The following is a 4,747-nucleotide window of genomic DNA, read 5'->3' on the forward strand; positions in this document are numbered from 1 at the left end:
ACATTGGATTTGTGCCACACATGCTGAAAAGTTAGCATTTGCTATACAGTATAATGGCAATTGATCCATGTATCACAGACAAAACTACACCCCCCGATAGCATCCCTTTCTATTAAAGATCAAATTATCAGCCTGTCATCTCACTCCACTCTTAACAATGTCCATTCTCATTACAATCTTCATCATTGTACTTATTTAAAAAAATGCAGAGAAAATCCTTTCAAAAGTCTCTATGGCAGTAGCCAGATTACAACTCCCAATACACACTTGGTCTGAATAGACACTGAATCCAGTTGAATCTCTTCGATAGGGAATAAGCAGATTGAGGGCATGGGCCAAGTGCTCCAACTATAACATAACAAGGGGGGTCCAGCTAATATCCTGTGAAATATGATACACACTACAGATGCCCCTGAATAGCGGAACATTTAGCTACAGTAAGATGCTATATGTGGAATAGGGGCTAATGTATGGTTCCTGTAGTGTTATGTCAGATAGGATGGTGTTAGAGCCATTTTGATTAAAAAAAAATAAACAATTGTGTTGAAATGATATGTAATATATAAGAATTGTGTATAACATGTACAGAAAACATTATTTGGGAAAAATAAATATGTTTATAGAAACCCTTTGTTGTTTTATTGTGGTTACCTGTATTTTACCAGCAGGTGTGCAAAGGTGGCAAAGTTGGTTCAACTTCGGGGCTACTCAGGGACCGTCAATAAATTACACAATGAAAATGGGACAATAATTTCATGTTGCACACCTTTTAGTTCTCATTTAATGCTTTCAATATTTGTATTTCTACAATTTATAGTTGGTTTGTGGTTAAGTCATTGAAATTTGGAGCTCTTGACATTTTAAATATTGTCCCATGTACATTGTGTAATTTACGGATGGTCCCTAACTAGCCTATAAGGGATATCGAATGTCAAACAAAATTGACCATGGGCATTATGATCTGATCAGGTCGCATGCTTCTGCGCTCCAAATGTATGATTACTTGGGTTCTGCCAGCTGTGGGCAGGATTGACATAAACCCAACCCAGGGAAAACTGTTGCGATACCCTTCATTCTGTGACAAAACATGTTTTCCTAATTATCTCGCAAATCTCTGTTTTGGACGAGACTGACTTTATGACCAAAATTATCGTATTTACACTTTGTAGTAAATTTTTGAAACTAGGATAATTGTTTCTGACTCATATCGATGACACATAAGCAACTTCTTCTTTTGAAAAAACGGCCTATTACGTTCAGTTGCTCCAACCCATAAAGAAGTATGGGTTGGAACACATTTTTGTGTACCTCCATTTAGTATGATATTGTAGATAGAGACCCAGCGTGAAAGGCAAACACCATACGCATCGCGTCAATAGGGTTAACCCAGTTGGTTAGAATTGGAACGTGGCTCATATAGTGAGGATCGCTTAATTTAGAAACTAAAGTAGGGAGATTGGTCGGGGTGGACGTATACCGCGACATTCTAGCAATCCAAAAGGTACAAGTCGCGTCGGGACAACTGTAGCATTTTAACTAACCTTTCCCTAACCTTAAACGAAGCATCAAGCAGCCTGTTCTCAGGGCAAGACGTTTATTGCAATACGTCCTCCAATATGTACAGTACGACACATTACTTCATATGATATTGTATGGCCGCTATTCCATTCGTAACGTAACATATAGAGGGTTCGCAATTGACGTACGACGCCTCCTGGCGGCCAGGTTGGAAGAACACTGCATTAATTATTCTGACCACAGCAGAGTGGCTACCGCAAACTGCATGATAACACTGCCTAAAACTAGTCGATTCATGACCACGGTCACCTTCTGTATAGTATTTGGCTGTTCGAAGGCAGGAAAGACAAGGAATATATATATATATATATTTTACAGATTCCCCCCAATCGTGAAACACCATTAGTGACACCAAGATAAGACTCAAGAACTGTCTGAAAAGCAAATAAGTATTTTTGCCCGTCAAGACCTGAACCCAGACAGCTGTCAAGTAACCGGTCTGCTACGATCATTTCATCACTGGTAAGTCAAGTTTGATCGATTTCGAGTTTAGCTGTTATGCTAACCAAATATTAACAACAACACTAAGTTAGACAAAATTAGCTAGCAACAGGAGGTAGCTTGTAGTCTAGCATTTAGCATGTGTAGTGTGCGTTTAAAGTTTTGGGGAAGCTATTTTTCACCACAAAAATTCACCTTTATAACAAAGGATTGCATGCCTCTATCATCGCATTTGCAGACTAATGTAAACCTACAATTCCTAATGTGATGAGTAGATTGGATAGTCATAATTTAGGCTATTAGTAAGCGTGTAGTGGCATTTACACAGGAAAAACGTGGCCTTTGATAAACATTTCATTCAATTCTACAACACGTTATATTACTGGAGAAATTAGCAGAAACTTTAAAAATAAGATGGTAGCCTAGGGCTACTCTACTGACACCAGATCAAAAAAAAAACACATTAGATGATTGCATTCAAGACAATCCAGGCCTATGAAAAAGGGGTCCTGGTTAAAAGGCTTTTGTCAAATTGTCAAAAGTATTTTTTTGTGCATATTAGCTAAACCTTTTCCTAACCTTAACCTAATTCTACTAATCTGCTACAAAATGTCAAATAAGTCTTTAATTTGACAAAAGCTGGATCCCTTTTAGCCATGACCATGAAAAGGGGAGAAGCAAATTATACAATATGACATCCACATAGCCTGGAGGACATTATAGTAAAAAAAAACGTATTAATATGATAACCCAATGATAATTTGAGAACTTCATAAGAGGAAACATTTATGGGCATTACAGCATAGGACAAAGGCCTCGAGGGGATAGGACAACCTGCTGTGTTGACTATTGGTTCAAACCCAACAATATATTTAATCTTTATGACAAACACCTGAAGGAGTTAAACACAACCAAATAATTAAGAGCACTGATGGTATAGGTGACCTGAAGAAGTGATATTTAACATCAGGTGTGCTTTTCATTTGTTTATGTACTACTGTAGGTTCACCAGCTGACCTCTATCAAGACACCCATGTCAACTGGATTCCCACTGTGAAGATGAGCAATGCTGCAGCAGCATCAGTTTCTACTTTGTCCTTTTCCAGTTATGAAAGGAGACATCCCTCAGTTATACGAGATGGTCATATGCTGTGCTTTGGTCAATCTGAACGATTCTGTTGTGCCATTTGAGTAGCACATAGTCACCTTGTCATGATGACAAAAGTGCCCCCTTAAACCATATGAATATATACAATTTAATTTGGAATGTGTAAAAGACTATTGCTTATGATATTGTAAACATACTGTGCTTTAATAGACTGTTGTATGGGTGAAATTAAAAGTATTGTCATCTCTGCTTTGCCTAGCCCCATTAAATGTTTTAGCCTCACTATTTTCTTTCTTTACCATTTAAAACACAATTAGTATAGACAATGACAATTGTTGTGGTAGTCTTAGGCAAACAATCTTCATTATCACAGTGGCACCTCGAAGTGCCTCTCAGACCTTCTTGGAGAAAAGTACCTGGCTTTGAACTTGGTAGTAGTGATTTCACACATTTCATAACCTAGTTTACAACAGTTCGATTTGCACCAAAAAAAGTCAGCACAAGGCATGTACAAAATGTAGTATAATGGTTTGCCTCATACATTGTTTACTGGTATCATTTAAAAACAAATTGAGAATGTATAGTTGAACAATATGTAAACTGTGTGAGTTATGCTATTCTCTGCTTCAGATGCACAATGTCAAAGGGTGCATTGCAAATGCTCATAAGGCTAATACTGTACGCCAGTGGTTCCCAACTCCGGTCCTCAAGTACCCCCAACAGTACAGTTTATTGTAGCCGCAGACACACACCTGATTCAACTTGTTAACTAATCATCAGGCCCCCTGAGTTGAATCAAGTATGTTTGTCCAGGGCTACAAAATGTGTGCTGTTGGGGGAACTCAAGGACTGGAGATGGGAACCACTGCTGTAGACCTATGGCTACATTGGCATTGCATGCCATTATCAGCTACAAAACGGGTTCACATGGCTGATATCCTAAAAAAATGTGGACAATGAAATAAGACTAATTGGAGAGCTTATGACTGAACAGAAATGTAATGTTCATTTAAGAATACAACAGACCAATTAGAGACAGATTCCCTTCCTCTTTATTGCACGATTGTGATCTGTGATTAATCAACAAGTTAATCTTGAATAATAGTTAACTTAACAATTCAAACAAGTTTAAATGCTTAACTTCAAACCAACAGTTTCATATAATTTCAAAGTGTTTACAAGTAAGCTAACTCATGTAAAGGTTAGACATTTATGTAACAAAGTAGGCCATTATTACTAAAACAATTTCAGGTGAACAAAAAAAAGTCAATACCGGAGGTTTCCGACCACCCTCCACTGATCCCTGATCTACTGGGTGAGCAGCCTTCTGTTCCAGACCAGCAATTGCACACTTGAATATGAACTAATTAGGTGTGATACATTGAATCAGTTAGTGCTGGGCTGAAATTGAAGCCTACACACCTAGCAGGGTTGGCCTGCTCCCGTTGTAATAGGTTTATACATTGTCACTTAATTTTTTTTTATTTTGGTTCACAATTTGCTAACATAATCCATGGTATACAAGGATGTACCCTGATCTTGGGACATCATCTGCAGACAGGGTTTGACGGCTCTCTGTATCTTAGGACAGAAAACATCAAAGAAACAGACTGCATTATG

At 38.0% G+C, this 4,747-nt stretch overlaps 1 long non-coding RNA gene across 1 annotated transcript; it reads left to right on the forward strand.

Annotated features, from left to right (window-relative positions):
- Positions 1 to 1,877: 1,877 nt before the first annotated feature.
- LOC115169967 (uncharacterized) lies at positions 1,878 to 3,409 on the forward strand. The gene is made up of 2 exons (XR_003870946.1): positions 1,878 to 2,040; positions 3,023 to 3,409. It is a non-coding gene; the product is annotated as an uncharacterized LOC115169967 (long non-coding RNA).
- The last annotated feature ends 1,338 nt before the right edge of the window (positions 3,410 to 4,747 follow it).

This window comes from Salmo trutta, chromosome 31 (assembly GCF_901001165.1).
Source record: "Salmo trutta chromosome 31, fSalTru1.1, whole genome shotgun sequence".
Classification (NCBI taxonomy): domain Eukaryota; kingdom Metazoa; phylum Chordata; class Actinopteri; order Salmoniformes; family Salmonidae; genus Salmo; species Salmo trutta.